At 38.1% G+C, this 21841-nt stretch overlaps 2 long non-coding RNA genes across 4 annotated transcripts in view; both read left to right on the top strand.

Moving 5' to 3' along the window:
* Nucleotides 1-21841, top strand: part of LOC306663595 — a 404268-nt gene that overhangs the window by 24146 nt on the left and 358281 nt on the right. The gene's annotated exons all lie outside the window — the stretch shown is intronic.
* LOC306663604 overlaps nucleotides 19519-21841 on the top strand; it is a 49602-nt gene continuing 47279 nt past the window's right edge. The window contains exon 1 of the long non-coding RNA XR_013764475.1: nucleotides 19519-20342. This is a non-coding gene — a long non-coding RNA (uncharacterized lncRNA). The remainder of the gene's footprint in view (nucleotides 20343-21841) is intronic.

Genomic DNA, 21841 nt, shown 5'->3' with positions numbered 1-21841 from the left:
CAATATGCTGCCTGCAAGAGAGTCATCTCATAGAAAACGACATCCACAGACTAAAGGTGAAAGGATGGGAAAAAAAATACCACACACATGGACCCAGTAAAAAAGCGGGGGTTTCCATCCTTATATCAGATAAAGTGGACTTCAAGCCAAAGTTAGTCAGAAGGGTTAAAGAAGGACATTTCATACTGCTTAAGGGAACCATAACTCAGGAAGACATAATGATGCTAAATATTTATGCCCCAAACAATGGTGTACATCAAACAAATCCTTCTCAATTTCAAGAATCACATAGACCACAACACAATAATTCTGGGCAACTTTAACGCACCGCTGTCAGCACTAGATAGATCTTCCAAACAAAATCCAACCAAAGTAACCATAGAACTCAATAACACAATCAAAAACCTAGACTTAATAGACATATATAGAATATTCCATCCATCAACGAGCGGATACACTTTCTTCTCAGCAACACATGGAACCTTCTTGAAAATAGACCATATGTTATGCCACAAAGCAGCCCTTAGGAAATGCAAAAAAATAGAGATACTGCCTTGTGTTCTATCAGATTATAATGGACTGAGAGTAGAAATCAATGACAAAGTAAAAAAAGGAAATTACTCCAACACTTGGAGACTAAATAATATGCTACTGAATGAAACATGGATAACAAAAAACATCAGGGAGGAGATTAAAAAATTCTTAGATGTCAATGAGAATGATGATACAACATATCAAAATCTCTGGGACACTATGAAAGTGGTACTAAGAGGAAAATTTCTTGCATGGAGTGCATTCCAGAAAAGAATGAAAAGTCAACAATTAAATGACCTAACATTACAGCTCAAAGTCCTAGAAAAAGAAGAACAGAATAACAGCAAAAGTAGTAGAAGACAGGAAATAATTAAAATCAGAGCTGAAATCAATGAAATTGAAACAAAAGAAACTATTCAAAAAATTGATGTAACAAAAATTTGGTTCTTTGAGAAAGTAAACAAAATAGATAAATCCTTAGCCACACTAACAAAGAGAAGGAGAGAGAAGACTCAAATTACTAAAATACATGATGCAAAAGGAAATATCACAACAGATACCACTGAGATACAGAACATAATGAGAAGCTACTTTGAAAATCTGTATTCCAACAAAATAGAAACTACCGAAGACATTGACAAATTTCTAGAGACATATGCTCCTCCCAAACTGAACAGGAGGACATACACAATTTAAACAGATCAATATCAAGCAATGAAATAGAAGAAGCCATTAAAAATCTACCATCCAAGAAAAGCCCAGGACCAGACGAATTCTCAGCTGAGTTCTACAAGACCTTCAAAGAAGAACTCATTCCAATACTTCTCAAGTATTCCAGGAAATAGAAAAGGAGGGTACCCTACCGAACTCATTCTATGAAGCTAATATCACCCTCATACCCAAACCAGGAAAAGGCACATCAAGGAAAGAAAATTTTAGACCAATATCCTTGATGAATATAGATGCTAAGATCCTTAACAAAATATTGGCAAACCGAATCCAAAAACATATTAAGAAAATTGTGCACCACGATCAAGTGGGGTTCATTCCTGGAATGCAAGGATGGTTTAACATCCGTAAATCAATCAACGTAATCCATCATGTCAATAGACTTAAGGATAAGAATCATATGGTTATTTCAATTGACACAGAAAAAGCATTTGACAAAATACAACACCCCTTCATGGTGAAAACACTAGAAAAAATAGGGATAGTAGGAACATACCTGAACATTGTAAAGGCTATTTATGCGAAGCCCATGGCCAACATCATTCTTAATGGAGAAAAACCGAAACCATTCCCTTTAAGAACAGGAACAAGACAGGGATGTCCTCTTTCAGCACTTCTATTCAACATTGTCCTCGAAACTCTAGCCAGAGTAATTAGGCAGACTAAAGAAATTAAAGGGATACAAATAGTAAAAGAGGAACTTAAGCTGTCACTATTTGCTGATGACATGATTCTATATTTAGAGGATCCTAAAACCTCCTGCAGAAAACTTCTAGACCTCATCAATGAATTCAGCAAAATAGCAGACTATAAAATCAACACTTATAAATCTACAGCATTTTTATACGCAAGCGATGAAACAGCTGAAAGGGAATTGAGGAAAACAACTCCATTTTCAATAGCCTCAAAAAACATAAAATACTTGGGTATCAATCTAATCAAAGAGGTAAAAGATCTCTACAATGAAAACTACAAAACACTGAAGAAAGAAATTAAGGAAGACCTTAGAAGATGGAAAGATCTCCCATGTTCTTGGATAGGCAGAATTAATGTTGTCAAAATGGCCATACTACCAAAAGTGCTATACAGATTCAATGCAATTCCGATTAAAATTCCAATGACGTACCTCACAGAAATAGAGCAAGAAATAGAGCAAGCAATCATGAAGTTCATCTGGAAGAATAAGAAACCCAGAATAGCTAAAGCAATCCTTAGCAGGAAGAATGAAACAGGGGGTATCGCAATACCAGAACTTCAACTATACTACAAAGCAATAGTAACAAAAACGGCATGGTATTGGCAACAAAATAGAGAGGCAGATCAATGGTACAGAATAGAGGACACGGACACAAACCCAAATAAATACAATTTTCTAATACTAGACAAAGGTGCCAAACATATGCAATGGAGAAAAGATAGCCTGTTCAACAAATGGTGCTGGGAAAACTGGAAATCCATATGCAACAGAATGAAACTAAACCCCTCTCACCCTGCACAAAAATCAACTCACAATGGGTCAAGGACCTTGAAATCAGACCAGAGACCCTGCATCTTAGAGAAGAAAAAGTAGGTCCAGATCTTCAACATGTTGGCTTAGGATCAGACTTCCTTAACAGGACTCCCATAGCACAAGAAATAAAAGCAAGAATTAATAACTGGGATGGATTCAAACTAAATAGCTTTCTCTCAGCAAAGGAAACTATCAGCAATGCGAAGAGAGAGCCTACAGAGTGGGAGAATATCTTTGCCACTCATACTTCAAATAGAGCACTAATTTCCAGAATATATAAAGAACTCAAAAAAACTCTACACCAAGAATACAAATAACCCAGTCAACAAATGGGCTAAGGATATAAACAGACACTTCACAGAAGAAGATCTACAAGCAATCAACAGACACATGAAAAAATGTTCACCATCTTTAGTAATAAGAGAAATGCAAATCAAAACTACACTAAGTTTCCATCTCACCTCAATTAGAATGGCAATTATCAAGAACACAAGCAACAAAAGGTGTTGACGAGGATGTGGGGGAAAAGGTACACTCATACATTTCTGGTGGGGCTGCAAATTAGTGCAGCCACTCTGGAAAGCAGTGTGGAGATTCCTTAGAAAACTTGGAATGGACCCTCCATTTGACCCAGCTATCCCACTCCTTGGCCTATACCCAAAGGACTTAAAATCAGCATACTACAGAGATACAGCCACATCAATGTTCATAGCGGCTCAATTCACAATAGCCAGACTATGGAACCAACCTAGATGCCCTTCAATTGATGAATGGATAAAGAAACTGTGATATATATATACAATGGAATATTACTCAGCTATAAAGAATAATAAAATTATGGCATTTGCAGGCAAATGAATGAAATTGGAGAATATCATGTTAAAGTGAGATAAGCCAATCTCAAAAATCCAAAAGAGGAATGATCTCACTGATAAGTGGATGATGACACTTAATGGGGGGTGGGAGTGGGACAAGAATGGAGGAAGGAGGGACTGTATAGAGGGAAAAGAGAGGTGGGAGGGGTGGGGGGGATGCAAAAAAAATGGAATGAATCAAACATCATTGCTTTATGTAAATTTATGAATATGCAAATGGTATGCTGTTACTCCATGTACAAACAGAAACAACATGTATCCCATTTGTTTACAATAAAAATAAAAAAAAAAAAACAAAAAAACAAAAACAAGGAATGAGAGTAAGTCTGAAAGATGGATGAAGGGATTTCTTAAAATTGTGAGAAGGGAAGGGTAAGTTAAACAAGGCTCACGTTTAAACATGAGAGTGAAAGAAGAGAGGTCAAGTTCAAGGTCAATGGAAGACAAGAAGTTGCAGCCGAGTTTTCATGTCCTGTGTCTGAGCCCTTGGTTTATCTCTGATTTCAGCAGCATGTATGGGAGCCCTTCCAGTGCTGGTTGATGCCCTCCCACCTTAAGTACTTGCTTTGTCCTTGCTTTTCTGTCTTGGGGCTTTCTTGAAGCGTGGTGAACTACCTAATGTCAGCCAAGGAGGCCTGGAAGAGCAGAGTACATATTTTTGGTGACAAATCTAAACCAGTTGGGAGCAGAAATTGATGGATAAATGCACCAGCTTCCCTTCCAAAGGGAACATGATTCTTCAGAAGTCCTTAGTGTGAGTGACTTGATATTGTGTATTCTGGTAACTAATACAATAGTATACACTCTGATTTCACTCTCTCTATATCCTCACCGTGACATTCTGGAAGCATCTCTCAGTTAACTGTCAGCATGCAAGTATTTGTCTTCAAATGTTCTTTGGGAAAATTAGATCAAGTAACTGAGATGCCAGCTTATTCAAAGCATCATTCAAATAGATATTTAGAAGATAGCAGTAATGTTGGAATAAACGAAATAATTTAGGGGTTATAATCTGCAAGAACAGGGGGACCATTATTTAGCACATAGCATAGTGCCTGGCACTTAATAATGATTTGGTGTGTATTTGTTGAAGAAACAATCTCTTTACTTTTGTGAATTTATTTCCTACTGTGGGAATTTCTTTCTTTTTTCTTCTTTTTTTTTTTTAGAACGGGGGATTAATCCAGGGGTGCTTAACCACTGAGCCCCAGCCCTTTTTATTTATTTTTAAATTTAGAGACAGGTTCTCACTGAGTTGCTTAGGGTCTTGCTAAGTTGCTGAGGCTGGCTTTGAACTCGCGATCCTCCTGCCTCAGCTTCCTCGGCTGCTGGGATTACGGGTGTGCACCACCATGCCCAGCTGGGACTTTCTTGAAGAATCATTCTGACAACCATTGTAAGACATCTGTACTACATTGGTCTGACCATAGAAATCATGAGAGAGGTCTAATGGATGGTTAAGGTCAGAAACGATTCTTCAGTAGGAAAGTCAATCATGGTGCTTTGAATTTTCTATGGAAGGAAAGGTCTGGATATTTATTGAAAATGATCTAATGAAATCCTTCTGTGTAGCTTGGGGAACTGGAGCAAAATACCCCAAGCCCACTCAAGATGACTCTCCTTCTATTCCTTTCCAAACTGTGCCCAAATAGCCTCTTCTGGGTGCAATTACTTTCACAGGATGCTTTAAAAGAATGCAAGGATCTTTCTGTTGCTCTACTTCTTTTGTATCAAACAGCTCTAAACTAATGAAATGTTACTGTAAATTCATTAAGAAATATGTTTACAGCCTTAATATTTGTGTTCCCTAATGAATACCTAAATGGTTGGTGAAAGCTAACCAATGATGTAGGCAGTTGATTAACTTTAAACATTATCTCCAAATGAAACGTAACATATTTATAGGGGAAGAGTTGATTAATGTTGAACAGGAAAATGAGAGGAACCGATGCAAATATTCACCATGGAATTACACCTGAGTTGCCGAATTTCTAAATGTAATGCCTTTTCTTATCTCTATAATGGAAATTGTCATTAGGAGGATGGCAGGAGGAGGTTGTTACTGCTGGTAATGAAGCAAAACATGAAACACTGGAGCGTATACTTGTAAAATTGCATTTATTGGTAGAAAGGAAAATTGGCTCATTTATATCTTAAAGACACTAATGTACATGTTAAAGACAACATATTCTATTATACTATTCGAATACTTACAAACATATACATAGTCTAGGTCATTTTTTTTTAAATGGCTGAATACTAAGAAAGAATATACTTTCTAGTTAAAATTTAGTTTGTATGGTTTATAGTTATTAAAATGTTATAGACCCCAAATATAAGACTTGGTCTTTCTATCATCGAGTCACCCATCCAGAAAGAAGTGCTTCTGAACTATCTTGGGTACATCACTTGGTTCTTTGTAGTAAACATGGAAAAACATATAGGTAATAAAATTTAAACCACCTACTGTTTCACCTCAGATCATTGCTCTGATCAGAATATTATATTTTGGGGATGACACTTTGAGAATTTGAATCAAAAGTTAGTTTGTATCAAGAGATATATCTTGTTCTTGACTCAGAAAGGGATTTACCTTAAAATAGCTACTGATGGATGATTGATTTACACCGTTTGGGTTGCTATAACAAATTATCAAACTAAATGGCTCATAAGAAAATTTGTCACGTTCTGGAGGTTGGGAGTTCCAGATCAAGGTGCTGGCACACTTGGTGTCTGAGAAGGGCCCTCTTCCTGGCTCATAGCAGCTTCTGCCATGTCCTCACATGATAGAACAGGGATCCTTCTGGGGCCTCTTACTAAGGGCAGGAATCTCATTCATGAGGCTCTGATGCTAGTAGCTAGCATTCAGACCATAGCAAGTGCCAAGGGCATTTGTAATAGTTTTGTGAATAATATTACACTGTAGAGGACATTATACAAAACTATTTGCTAGATTCATGACAGCCTGGTTATACAATCAAACACTAAATGGTCAATGAGAATTATATTATAGAATATTTAATTTAAAAAAAGGCCAGGCGCATGCACATACACACAAGAATATTGAGTGACATCAGAAGATCTCTATTTACAGTTAAATAAAAACAGAAGTGTTCAGAATAGTAACCCATGATGATGCATGTGTGTGTAGGTATGTATACATACCTTTGTTCTTGTATCTTTGAATAGAAATGACCATAGATATACCCGCATTTTCTTAGTGTTTCTTTGTGTGATGGATGTTTCAATTTTCTTTCTGCGATCTGTAATTACAACTTTTGTACAATAAATGGGGGCTTTTAAAAATATATTTGAGCAATTATGAATAAGAAAAAGCATATACATATTTTAAACCTTTGAGTAGTGGTATTGAGATATGGAAATTTGAGAGGACCAGTTTATCAAAGACTTGATAATTTCATCTTATAAAAAATTTAAATATAAAAAACAGAATGTCTGAATATCCCTATGAAATCTTCACCTAATTTAAAAAAAAATACCTGGAGATAGGCAGATACCTCAGAAAAGGAGATATGGTGATAAATGAACAAAATTTAATTGAAAATAGTGCTTAAGGCCAGACCTAGTCTCTTATCCTTTTCACAAAATTGAAAGTGACTCCCTTTCAGAAACAAGTCCCCAGAGGGGTGGCTGGCTTTGGCTCACTGTCCACTCCATCATTCATCTCTGGAGAGTCTGTGACAGGAGCTAAGGGACATGGGACATGGCAGGTGGTGCTGCAAACACATTAGTGTTCTTCAGCTGATATTCTAATAAGATTTGTTTTATTTACTGAGCTGTAAATCTCCTCTTTTAAATTGCTCCTGAGAGATTGAATCTAATAGTCAAAACTTACTATAAACAAAACCATAAATACTTACAATATTTTCCACTTTCTTTTAATTAAAGTACACATAACTGAATGTTTTATGGGAGAAAAGGGGGTTAGAGAAGCAATGGAAGGGGTCGTTGGTGGTGGTGGTATGTTCATACCTGAGGTATTAGCTGATATCTGATACCTAAAGGCTGGTGCCAGAAAGTGAGACAGAGTATACAGTGGGTTGTTTACTTTTTTTTTGTAAAGAGCAAGCTAGTAAATATTTTAAGCTTTGAGAACCATGCAGTCTCTGTCACAACTACTTGTCTCCCATTTTTGCTCTTGAATTAGCCCCTGGACAGTGCTTGAATGATGAGCTTATCTGTGTTTCAGTAAAAGTCCACTTACAAAAATAGGTGGCGGGCTAGATTTCACCTGCAGGCTATAATCTGCTGACCCCTGGTCTAGAGAATGATGGACAAAACCTTACTAATGCCGAGCGACTGAAAGTGTGTTGTGTGTATGGTCTTTACTGTGAAAATAGCACACAAAACTGGGAGATGTAATCTTAATGTTTAAAAGATATTTAGCAAATGAGTTGCTTGCATTGACAAATGAGTAAAGTTCCATCATTCATCTGCATTATTTCCTTTTTGTATAACTTGTTAATGGAAATAAAAAAGATCAACCAACATTTATATCCAAACTCTGGAGCAGGTTTACCACTGCTTCCCCACCCGAGGGCCCCCAGGGACACTCATGCCTTCTGTTCCAACATCTGATGAAGCCTCTGATCACGGTGCAGCGATGGGGGTGCTGTTTTCTAAAATGGTAATAGATCTGCTCCAGAGTGACTTTTTTCTTACTATACAGAGCATATTTCAGCTTCTGTTGTTGAGGAGGTAAAACTCAATTTCTGATAGGACAACCCATGAGATATAGGTGTGTTTGATATTTTGACAAAAATTATATGTTTACCATGGCTTGTAATATGTTCCAGGTGTATTTTAAATACAACATGTGCAAGTGGGGGAGAACATGCTGGTGACTGAGTTCCTCGTTGGAAGATGTCTCTTTTTTCAATAAATGACTTTAAGGAGCCACTTGTGTGTGAAAAGATGGGGCTCAGGGTGGGTGGATGAAAGGGTGACCAGCTCTGATTGAGAAAATGAGAGGATGTTGTGACTCCTACACACCCAATGCTGTTGTTCTAGGCACTGGGGATAGAGTGGGGAGCAGGATTAAGAGGGCTCCTGCTGTCAAGTAGCTTGTTTTTAGTTTAGTTGGAAAAGAGCGAAGAACTGCAGGTGCAGAGAAGAAGAGAGAATTCTGCAGAGGCAGGATATGATTGTAAGAGATGAGTAAGATGAATTTAAACCCTGCAAGAATCATTTGCGATATGGGTAGGTGTAAGGGATACAAGCGATAGAGCATTTTCTCACCTGCGTGGCTTAGGCCAAATTTTAAACAGGAAAGGTGATTCCATAATACCAGAGGCAGCCGACTCTGGGTTATCCTCAGTGATAAGACAGCCATTTTTTTTTTTTTTTTTTTTTTCCCTTGTAGTCTTTCTCTTTACTCACTCTCTCTGCCCCCACCAAGTGGCACAGTAAGGAATATTCTGTAAAATCCTGATTTAATTAACATTGGAAAAAAAATTAACATTGGAAAGATGCCACTAGTGATGGTTATGTTACATGTGCATGTGACTGAAATGAGATGCTCTTGCCTGGGACCACAGTTATCTGATTTAGCGCAACTTTGATGCTAATGCTTTAGAAATGTGATAGGACATTGATACACCTTCCACATCATATACCCACATTTTGTATTTGGGTCAACATAGCTGCTTGCTTCCTGCAGGTTTGGAGTGAAGCTCTTCACATTGTAGGAAACACTGTGTAGTGAAATTTCTTCCTGAAGTGAGTGAGTACACCAGCCCACTTAAAATGTGCATGTCGCAAGAAACAATGGGAAGGGTTCTTCCAGAATGCAAACTATGTCCTGTGACTACTTACCATCAAGCCCCTGAAAACTACATTCATTCTTTGTTACTAAAGCACTCTATTTAAACATTTTCATTTCTTCATCTTAAAGAAAAACAAAGCCGTGTGGAATATAAAGTTCAGAATCACATATACAAATAGTAGAGTCTCTAAGTTGGAAAAAGAAATGATTAGTCAGACATTCCTTTGTAGTATAAAAGTGAATTATTAGGAAATAGTAGACATTTCAACTTAAATGGATACTTTACTGACTGCCTTCTAGACAGGCTTCTCTTCCAGGTTGGGTTTTTTTTTTTTAATATTTTTATTTTTTGTGATTCTGATTTTGCCAATGATTACTAATTGTCTTCGGGCAAGTCTCACCCATCTGGTTCCCTGTGCGTGTTTTAAAAAAAATTATTTTTTACAGACTGCATTTCGATTCAGAAATTCTCTAGCTTCGTACAAATACTCATAATAAACAAACAGATAGAAACTTGAATTTCTTTGAAAAGTACAAATCTTTTCTTCATGCCAACCTTTCCATGCTATTATGAAGGTGTGTTACAGAGATGACTTTTGGAAATGTTAATCGCAGAAATCTTTATTTTTCTAAAAATGTAATTTTTTCCCTGAAAATGCACATCAACAGAATGACCACTAGATGTCACCAGTGTAACATGCAGATGGGAACGAATACCTTTGACTCTTAGAAGAGCTGACCAAAGGTTGCTTCAGTTTGGCAGTCACCCATCTATTCAAGAAGTAAATTCAAATGCAAGAGATTTCTTAATGTAGTCCAGTTATAGTTATTCTTGTGTCACTCAAGAACTTGGGATCAGGCAGGTATATTTTGAGTTACTTATTTGGGTAATTTTTATTACTTTATTACTCATCCATTTTCAGAATTGAGGTCATAAAATCTCAACACTGTCTTAAAAAAAATTGTGTTATCTATTTTTAAGACCTAAGAGAAAGTATATTTCTATTTCACACTCTCCTCTCCCTGTGCCTCCATGGTTTTGACAAACCTGTGATCATGAATCACAAAGTACACAAAAGAGGGGAGTAGAAATTACCTTCACAATCCGCCAGAGAGTGAGGTCCCCTGGTAGCAAGATCACAGTCATTTATCTTTCTCAGCCATCTGCTGGCTAGTCATAGACCATTAGGGGGAGATTTCCTTGTAGGCTGAGTGGTCAAGGAAGAAATGTGGCATTTCATTAGCATGAAGTAGCCACCTTCCTGTTCCCCTCAGTTGCTTTCTCAGTGGCACTGATTCTCCCTCATTGCACACCCTCCTGAGGGCACAGTATAGCCTTTGACTCCTCATTCTTCTAATCTGCATGTTCAAAAGAATGTCTCAGGCAGGATCCCCTAGTCTTTAAGAGCTCAGTTCTGTAGTAAGATGGTCCTGGGTCCTAGCTAAGGTATGCCACTTGGTGCAGCCTTTGGTGGTTTACTAACTCTCTTTGACCTCTTACTTTCCCCATTTGCAAAATGGGTTTAATCATTCTGATCTGGCAGATTAGCTGTGAAGATTAAACAGGATAAGGTGTAGAATGTGCTCAGCACAGCATTGTTGGTGTTACCTGAAATGTGCCAAGGCTGCAATTCGTTTGAACAGTTTGGAGACAGAATTAAAGAGTGATCATGACAGTTTGTCCCCCCATCCCTGTGTTTACAGAATATATAGAGAAGGTGTATTCAAAACGATTTAAAAAGGATTTTTTTTGGGGGGGGAGTAAATATTTAAAATAATTCCAGCAATAATTTGTAAAGTTTTTATTTTGTAAATACTTAAAATAATCCCCATGATTATTAAGAAGTCTCATTTTTAACAACTACACTAGATTTGATATTCAAAATGCAAATAAAGGCTGGGGATGTAGCTCAATGGTAGAGTGCTTGCCCAGAATGCATGAGGTCCTGAATTCTACTCTCAGCCTTGGAAAAAAAAAGTATATATGCACTGTTCATGACTCACGAGCCTTTAAGATCTACTATAGATGAAGCATTTTGACAAATACAAAGGAAACACATTAAGTTGATATCTCTAGAAACAAATTTACAAAAAGTACTATTTCAGAGCTCTGCTTTAGTCAGTTTTTTTTCCCCCACTGTGACCAAAACACCTGAAAAGAACAATTTAAGGAGGAAAAGTTTATTTGGCACTCACAGTTTCAGAGGTATCAGTCCACAGAAGGCCAGTCAACTCCATTGCTCTAGGCCTGAGGTGAGGCTGAACATCTTGGCAGAAGGGTGTGGCAGAGGAAAGTAGTTCAGGGCATGGCCACCAGGAAGCAGAGAGAGACTCAGGTAGGCTCACTGAGGACACAATATAAAGCCCAAAGGCACGCCCCTCAGGGACCTCTCTCCTCCAGCCATACCCTACCTGCCTATAGTTATCCCTATCAGGGGATTAATGCACTGATTAGGCCAAGGCTCTCATAACCCGATCACTTCACCTCTGAACTCTCTTGCATTGTCTTGTGCATGAACTCTTAGGGGACATCTCATACGTAAACCGTAACAGATACCTAGGACACATTGTAATGTTAATAGGTGTGATTAAAACAAATTTAGAAGTAAACAAATAGCATACACTACATATAAATAAGTGATAAGATATTCATTGTATTGATCTGTATCTCTTCAGGATGAACTATTTCAGGGGAGTCTATTATTATGCTGAGAGGGGGTTGTGGAGGGGTACAGAACTGGGTAGTATAGGTAACCTTCACTTTCTCCTACTGGAAGACTGTGCTCTTTTGAGCACTTGATTTTGAGGGACAGGTGTTTGAACAGCTTATCAATCAAATTCTGGTGCTGACCAGATTTAATATTGAATATAAAAACTTGAATCTTATCCTGCACTTGTTAAAGTAGTGGATATTTCCACATGCAGAATCCTAAACATAATTCTTCTCAATGCACCTGTTTATCAGTCATTGGGATAAAAATATGAAAAGTTTAATTTTTGTCAAACTACTGTTTTCAACTATTATTCTAAGCTCCTTTTTTATCCTTTAATAACACATCAGGTTCTCTCATTTTTAGGTCACTTATAGTTTTTAAAACCCATTCTAGTACAGCTTAAAGTTTCCAAAATTCTATGTTGGTGGTTCTCAAACTTTAGCATGTGTCAGAGTCACCTGGGAAAGGGGATCATTAAACATACAAATTATTGGGTCCTAGCCCCAGAGTCTCTGATTCAGATCTGTGGAAGGACCTGAAAATGTGTTTCTCCTAAATTCCTAGGTAATACTGTTGCTGTTCTCTGGGGACCACCATGTGTGCACCTCTTGCCTCCTGCCTTTCATAGGTGGTAATTCTGTAGCCCTCAAGGAGATGGAAAGGGAAGAGCTCTTCTTCACTGGCCATTGCTGGTCGTCTTGGATGGTTGCTGCTCTTGCGGACCCCTCCTGGCTATTGATGCCTTCTGACCTTCCAGTGTTCAAGTGCTGGCTCCTTTGGGATATGTCATATGTGGGTTCTCTGAGGGCCCCTGAGGGGCATGTGTCTCCCCACTGCATATTTCCCTGATGTGATAGGCTTGGCTGTTGTTTGAAACTCTTACCTTTTTACCTGTGTTCCTACCATTGGTGGTCCACTCTCCTCTTGTTGCCTTGGGTTCCTCTAAGCCCCTCCACGAGATTGCCAGAGTTGTCTGTAAAGACCCTAAATAGGACTCTATTATTTGTAGCCTCATATATTCCCTCCTCTGCCCCTGCTTCAAACCTTCGAAGACACCACGAAATCTAAACTTCTTACCATGACCACGGAGGCCCTGAAGGACCCAACTCTAGTCTGCCTTCCTAACCAAGGTTCACTACACAAGCCTCCCACTCATGGTGCTTCCACCCTAAAGCTCTTCCTTAGTCCAGGCCTTGCCATCTGTCCTTCTGCCTTTCACCATCCAGTATTAAAATGGCTTCTTACCATACTCCCTCATAGTACTCTGGTTTTTCCTCCATAGAGCTTTTTGCATTTTTTAACTCTATGTTCATATTCATTTGTTTGATGCTTATTTCCCCTTCAAGATACTGAGCTACATTAGAGCAGAAACCTTGCTTGCATTGTGTACTCAGGGCCTAGGACAATAATTTCCACATAGTAGGCACTCAATAAATTTTGATTGCCTGAAGGAATAAATGAAAGAAGAAAGACATTCTGTCAGGTATGACTAATTAGAATAAATTACAAAATAATCTAAGAAGAGAAGGCCCATTCAATGTCACATCTTTCAGAGATGCGCTGTCTTCAGTATCCTGGCCTCACTGAGTCATTGGTTTGTGCCACTACTGGGAGATGTAGTCTTGGAGCAGACATGGTGGTGGATTCAAAGCATAGATGTTGATGTCTTCTGTTGATTATGGACAATAGGAGATCTGACAGATGTATTTTGAAGCCCAGTAGATTCCAATATGTATTTGTTAAAAAATGTTACTGGTAATATTATTTGATTTGGAATTTCTTTGTTTTAATTTGGAGAGACACTGATCCTCTATTTCTCATTGGCTTGTGAGTATATCTTCAAGCTTCCTGGTCTTTTTTTTTTTTAAATTTTAAAATTACTATTATTATAAGCATACTGTTGTTAGCTTTCTGTCATTATAACAAATACTGGAGATAATCAACTTATAAAGAAAAAAGTTTTATTTTGGCTCACAGTTTTGGAAGTTTCTGTCCATGATGGGTTGGCTCCATTGATTTTGCTCATCTCATGGCCAGAACATGAAAGAGAAAGAAGAAAGTAGGATCCCACAATCCACATCAGGAGCACACCCCCAGTAACCTGAGAACCTCCCACTGAACTGCACTTCTTAAGGGCCCGACCACCTCCCAATAGTGCCAATAATGCACTGGGGACTTAGCCTTTAACACATGGATCTTTGAGGGACACTTATTCAAACCATAGCATGTGCTCTTTATAAATCATTCAAATAACAGAGAATTATATTATATTAAGTGAAAAATAAACTGTTCTAACACCACCAATCTTTGCATATTTTCTTAAGTAGTAACCACTATTAACTTTGTTGAATTGGTGTCTAGACTTTTTCATAATATTTGCTTGCATTCATATATATGCTGAAAAACATGCACACATTTGTATACACAAATATATAAACATTCATACATACATTCATACAGTTTTGTTTTTATAAATGCAGGTTTGCCTTTTATATATTACTCTGAATCTTCTTTTACTTCTAACCATTTTATGTAGGAAAACTTTCCCTGTTGGAACACATAGTAGTGATTTCAAACTTTTATGGGTAAGAATCAGCTGAGGTTCTAATTAAAAATATATGTCCAGTGAATTCAATAGGCCTTGGATGAGGTTCAGGAATCTGCTTAACAAAACCCTCGTGATTCTGATGCAGGTGATCTCTTGGATCACGTTAGGAGAAACACTAGCAGAATTCATCTCATTCTTCCCATGACTGTATTACTATAAATAGTATAGATGTTTTTATGATTTATCTTTTTCATTATTGATGAACAGCCTGATTTCATTTTTATAAGTGAAGATTATAGTGAACATTTACTTTTCTAATATCAAACATTTTAAATTTATGTATAAAATATTCCTATGTGAGAGCACATACTTTTTTTTGCAGTTATAACACTTAAGATTGAATAGGTCAATTGTTTACTGTTCTACTTAGCATAAATTAATACATGATTTTCATCATTTTAATTTTGAGTCATAGTATGACTCCATAATCTAACATTTTGTAATCTGATTACCTTAATATACATGTCAAATGATTTCTGTTATTGCTTTGCTCAACATCTTTGGGAATTGTCATTTTTACCCTAGTTATTCTAATATTTAATGAGAAAACTTTCTCTAAAACTGGGCCTAAGGAGAAAGGAAACATTTAAAGAAATTTTAAACGTAATTCAAGTTTGGATTCAAGGCAATTCCTGGAAATGACTGCTGACAAAGATTGAAGCCAGAATAACCTTCAAATCAAATCACAGGTTAGTGTTGGTAGGTTTTATGAATGTAGAAATCATTTTATTTTGAATTGGTCATTTACTTTCCTGCCTTAATCCCCAAAATTCAAGTTCTGCAGAAGTAGGCAAAATAAGATTTTCTGGCCTTAACTTTATCAATATAAATTCTCATGCTCTGGAGTCTGCTTTTAGGGGAGTATTATGCCATATAAGTGTGGTTCTTCCCTGAGGCCTTTGATGTCCCCGAAGCCTTCTTAACTGGTGGCTGTCTTCTCTCCCACCCTACTTCACATCACTGGGATTGTAGGAGGGGTGTGGGTGACATTCCTAGTCATCATTTCTGCTTTTAGGCCATTCTTCCATTCTGTAGTCCACTTGCCTAACCCCCTCCAGCTCTCAGTTTCACATACTGGACCACAATGCCTGTGATCTCTCCAACAGCAGCATCTACAGGCTCCTGGGTTGTCTCTCCTCATTCCTCAGAGATGCTGTCCTTGACCACTGCCATCCTCCCTGTCATACCACAGTCGTAATTCTTGTTTATTTCAGTGTTTTCAAAGACAAGCTTTCACATAACTTGGTGTACTCCAATGACTGTTCTCATTCTGCCTTAACTACTTAACCCTTGGTTATATCCCAAGCTTTGTCTGTAGCTTTTTTTTAAAGCATCACTATTATCTCAATGTAAAATTTCCATTCTCATTGTCAGTTTCCATTTCCCGAGCTTATTCCCTTTAGTAACATGAGTCCAGCAATCCTCAAACCCATCTGGGTCAGGGGTGAAGACACAGTTTAGACATTCAAAAGAAAGGTTTAGTACGAGGCATGAATACCAGCCATGGGGATCACGGAAACCCCTTGTGATCTGCCCATTACAGATCTGTTGCTCATCTGTCTTTGTTAATCCCACATAAATATGGAAGAACACTGGTCTGTATGTAATTGCCAAGCAAAAACGACAGAATTCTGAGGTTATGGAGTATTTGGTTTTAAGCATCTTGGATTAATCACATTACTATCAGAGGTATTACAGTTACTGCTGTCTTAGGGTTGTCAATACTTTCTAAATTAAAACTTTTTCTGGAATATCCATATAAAGATGTATAAACACACACACAGCTTAATAATGATAATAAAATAAATATTTACTCATCCACCACCAAGTTAAATACTGGTTGGCCAGTGCTTTAGAAATCCTGTGAGTGCCTCATTCTGATAATTTTCCTCTCCTTTCTCTCAGAGCTTATCAATTCTGAATTTCCTGCTATTACTGCCTGATTATTTACCATTTTACCAGGGTATTTTTCTATCCCAATAGTAAGAGTTATTTATTTTCATTCTTTTTGAATTTTGTGCATAGTGTGATTCTCTTCTTTCATTCAATATTATGATTTAATATTCTTGTATATTGATGGATGACTGCAGTTATGTTCACTGTATATTATTATGATACCCACTGTTCGAATATATTGCAATTTGTGGATTCATCCTACTGTCGGTGGATTTTTAGGTTCTAACTTTTTTTTTTTGCCATAATTAACGATGCTGTGAGCTTCCCTGTTGATATCCACAGGTGCACATGCTCAAGAGTTCTCTCTGCCACTTAGGAGTGGAATGACTGGATCGTAGGGTATGTGCCTGCTCAACTCTCCCCAATCATGTCTAACTGTTGTACAAATGGTTGCACCAGTTTACTCACACCTGCAGTGGAAGAGGCTGTTTCTTTTTATAGGCAAAGCTTCCCGAGAGTCAGCCTTAAAAGACTGCCTTATCAGAAGGACGATGATTGGAATCAGTCACGTCTAAATTAAATGCTCGAGAGTAGAAAAATGACAGCTTGAGTAAATCTTTTTGGCAAGTGGGTACATTTAAAATAAGTTTTAAGATCATAAACCTTGAGAGAGTTTAATTAAAGTTTGGAAGAGATTGCAGCACAAATGTTTAGGTACTAAAATTCTCCTTTCATGCCCATTACCAATTAATTCTTTTTCTCTTCCACTTCTAATTTATCAACTTGCTTCTTTTACATTGATAGCACTACTACAATTTTCTAGTTGGTGGTTATTTTAAAACCAAGTGGATATATTTCCCAAGCAGTGAACCTAGGAAAGTGAAGTGCAGTTGGCTCTTTGTATTAATAAATGGGATTTGCAAGACCATGGTGACTTGGGAGATGAGTTTAAATCTCTTGAAAAAGAATAACCTGGAGTTTATATATATAAACTATATTAGAATATAGGTTATTCTAATAAATGTTCTCTCTCTCTCTCTCTCTCTCTATATATATATATATATATATATAGTACATTGATGTATGATTGTGGTTATGTTCACTGTATATAGTCACACACATATGTGTGTGTGTATCTATCTATCATCTATCTATCTATCTATCTATCTATCTATCTATCTATCTATAGTCATGGTCTATGGTCTAGTCCCTTTTTTTCTTTATAAGAACACGTTGTGTTTTAAAATAATCAAATTTAGGGTAGATGCCATGCATGAGAAGAATTTGGGAATATTTTATTCAAAGTTGTCTCTACATACTTTTGAGACAAATGGGCATATTAACAATGATTTGCATTGGAATTTACCTTGAATTTAATTTTCAGGTTTCTTTATTAGATGTCTGTGAAAATACTTTGCGTTGGGGGCTGTGCCATGTTGGCGGCACCGGGATGGCGCCTGATCACATCGGCAGCGAGGAGGTTAATTGACATAAGCACACTCAGGTGATTTTCTCACCCACGCACACAATGTATGCGCATGTGTTCTCGAGCACTAATTGCCTGCTCAGAGCGTCTGGCCTAATCTTTGCGTAAGAGGCGTGGCCCTGCTCTCCGCCTCCTGGAGGTGATATAAGCGTAGGCGGAGTGAGACAGAGAGACAGCAGCCATTAGCAGAAAAGCAGGAGAAGAAAGACACACGTGCGGCAGCAGCGAGAGGGAAAAACATGCGGCAGCAGCTAGCAGAAGAAAGGAAAGACACGTGCGGCAGCAGCGAGTAGGGGCAGCGGCGGAAGGCAGATCGCGGAACGGAGAACTGAGACGCATCACTAGGGCACCTTGGGTGGGCGTATCCTTAGTTCACAGGATGCAGGACTTTAAGGTGTAGCAAGTCTCTTCCTCTAAGCTCTAAGAAAAGCCTGTTCTTCTTTCAAAATCTCTCTTAAGCAAAGTTTCTTTCTCTCTGATAAGCGGGGTCTCTCTCTCTCTCTCCTCTCACAGCAAGTAAAACTCATTTCCTCTATCCTCTATAAACAAACAAGCAAGAAAGCAGTGCACTAAAGAGAAAGATAGAAGTGCCTCAGTTTCCACTCTACCACCCATAAGACCTGTGCAAGTTGTTGCTACAGCGGTGACAAATATCCACGGATTTTGGAACCGCAAAGAGCCAGCGACACTTTGATTACATCTTGTTATCTATTTAGCTCGTCATTCTCATCAGTCATCTGTATTGGCTAAATTAAAAAAGTTTCCTCTCCTTAACCTTTTATCTGACTGTATCTTTTCTTAGGTTGGCACATCTTGTCTTAAGTGAAAGAAGGGTGGGAGGTAAGGATGGGGGAGAAAGAGAAAAATTGAGGGAAGGGGCAACAGAGTGGTCAGTGATAATAATGAATTGCCATCCCTGCCAGCAAAGTTTCTAATCACAGCTAAAAAGAGAAAATGTCTCCAACCCGTGTATGAATCTGCTCTTCCTTAGAGGAGAGACTGAAGTCAGGATTATTTTTGGTATATGTCTTATCCTAAATTTTCCAGAAAAAAAGAATTTGAAAGAAATTTGGTTACTTAGAACACTTCTGGAAAGGTCATCTGGAATATCTTTTTCTTAAAAAAAAAATCCTGAGATTGAAGGAGAGGCCAGAAAGGAATTTATCTGACACCTCCTCATCATCTACTTCTCATAAGTTAATGTTTGTCCTCTGGGGCATTGATCAAGTCAATTGTATTAGTTTTTGTCTTACTACAACAAAATACCCGAGACACCTAACTTATAAAGAGAAAAGGTTTATTTAGCTCACAATTTAAGAGGTTCAAAGTGCAAGACCGAACAGGGGATTCCATTTGTTTGTTCTGTGGTAAGGGCGGAGGATAGTGGCACATCTCCAAGTGGGTTGGGAAGAAAGAGAGAGAGAGAGAGAGAGAGAGAGAGAGAGAGAGAGATGGGGGTCTTACAATCCCCTTTGAAAGTATGTCCCTAATTACCCAAGAACCCCCCATTAGGCCCTCCTCTTAAAGGTCTATAGCATTTCCCAACACCACCAACCTGGGGACCAACCTTTACATATGGACTTTTGGGGGCATTCAAAGTCTGAACCATAGCACCATCCCCTATGAGCAGCCTTTGGAAAAAATCAGATCCCATGCCCCACAGAGAATGCTCCATCTAAACCAGGAAGTAATGGGAAAAGCCAGTATCTCTGCAGGGCAGGTTAGCTTATGCTTGGATTTGGCCTCTGTCTCTCACCAAGAAGAGGTTGAAAACAACCAAAAGTTTTAAACAAGAGGCTGGTTGTGCAGCTTGGGGCCAGCAACATGAGTGGGTTGCTTCAGTGGCTGACCTGGCTCAGCTGCTATCCTATGGGTCACCTCTGTGGGGGAGGCTTTAATAACTCCTCAAGTGGCTTTGAGATTGCCCTAGTTAACTCACTGTCCTACTTACCTCAGGAAAATTTGGATCAGAATTCAGAATGCTTCTTTTCTGCACAACCTTCACATAGGGATGTGTTTGTGCAAGTTTTTATGAGCTGATTCCCTGTTCTGCAGGACAGTTGGAATAATGGAACCAGAAGAAAGATGGCCATTGAGAGCATAAATTTAATTTTTAATCAGAGTAAAGGTCTCTCATATTGGAGCTATGCTTGGATTGGAGGGAATGTTCAGAAGTCAAAGGGAAGAGAATAGAAATAAGATTGGGTAAGTCTCAAAATTGACTCTTAAAATAAAAATCAATAAAATGTAGGCCAGCATGATTTAAACTACCAATACAGCCAGAAAACTCCTTGGGTGGGAGACCTTGCACAGTGGGATTTGGCTGGATGAAATTCTGGGTGCTGGTGTGAAGTTTGGCAGGATTGTGCATGGTTTCTTCATGGTAGACACCATGGACATGAAAGCAGGATCCAGCCCTCAGTACTGTATGCAAGTGAGAAAGCTTTAGGCAAGATTCCAGTATTTAGTTGAGTACTAGGCTGTGCCAGCAGAGAAATGAAAGAATGAAGGTTCCCATGAACTGAGCCAATGTTAGGTTAAAGATTGAAGGGAAGGAAGAGAGCAAGACTGTCCCTCAGTGGTGTCCTGGACACCCTGCTCATCAAGGTATACAGCACACTAGATGTGCTTATAGAAAATTAGGTTTTCTAACTAAACAGCAGTAGAAAAAACCAGGGGACTGATTAAAAATATGCATATTATCTTTTGTTGCTTGAAAATTCTCTCAAATATGTTATAGGAAGTTGACATTTGTTTTGCAGAAGGTGTTCTTTGAAGATCTTTAAAAGTCAGTATGACAGATCTCGAAAGTACTTGGAATTCTTGTTTGGATTCTGTGCAACTGAGGTTTATTTTTTAAAAAATAACCCACCCTATTCTTTTTTAATTTTGCTTGTCGAATGAAAATGTGATTTTTCTCATCTGCTATGAAAATGTTTGATATGAGTAACCTCATCTCTTCAATCAGCTATTTTCATTTTACTCTGAATACTTTTCAAAGGTAATAATTCTGTTTGCATATAGACCCCATGGAAGCAAAGGGCCAAATATTTTTTTAAAGCCCTTTTAACCAATTATAAAACACATACTTGTTAACTAGTTTTCCTGATTTTATTGGTTTAATCTTATTAGTTTTAAGGAAGACATTAAAAGTTTCCTTTAAAAGACAAGAAAAATTTGAAAAAGTATTGTTACTGTTGTTGCTTTAAGGAATTATTTATTTTCTGACTAAATTGGAATAGAATTGCAGAATTTGTGACCCTGGACTTGCATATTTGTTTCCAGTTCCCCATGCCCCACCCCCACATGTTCCCTGTTTTTGTTCTAGCTGAAGTCTCTTTTAAAAGTTTTCCATTTCTAGTGTCTGCTTCTGTGCAGTTTGCAGTGACACATCTTCCTTTGGCAGCTGTTTTGCTCTGCTCTGGTGCCTTCTTCATCTTCTGTCTATTCTCCCTTCTTCTCAGATCTCAGCCAGTCACAGGCAGAGCAGCTCAGAAACCAACAGGGTGGCAAAACACAGCAGCTGTCGGGGGAATGGAGCTTGACATTGGGGAGACGAAGGAGAGACACTCAAACCAACTAACTGCTGTGCCCCTGCAGGGGAGAACACTTGACCCAGAAACGGTTAGGTGTGCAAGTGATTCTGAGATTGACAAGTCTATCTAGCTTGATAGGATAGACTCTGATATTCTTCTCTCCCTTCA

The sequence above is a fragment of the Sciurus vulgaris genome (genome assembly GCF_902686455.1).
Source record: "Sciurus vulgaris genome assembly, chromosome: 1".
NCBI classification, from domain to species: Eukaryota; Metazoa; Chordata; class Mammalia; order Rodentia; family Sciuridae; genus Sciurus; species Sciurus vulgaris.
The sequence above is the reverse complement of the archived record's forward strand: the minus strand, read 5'-3'. Positions and strand labels throughout refer to the sequence as shown.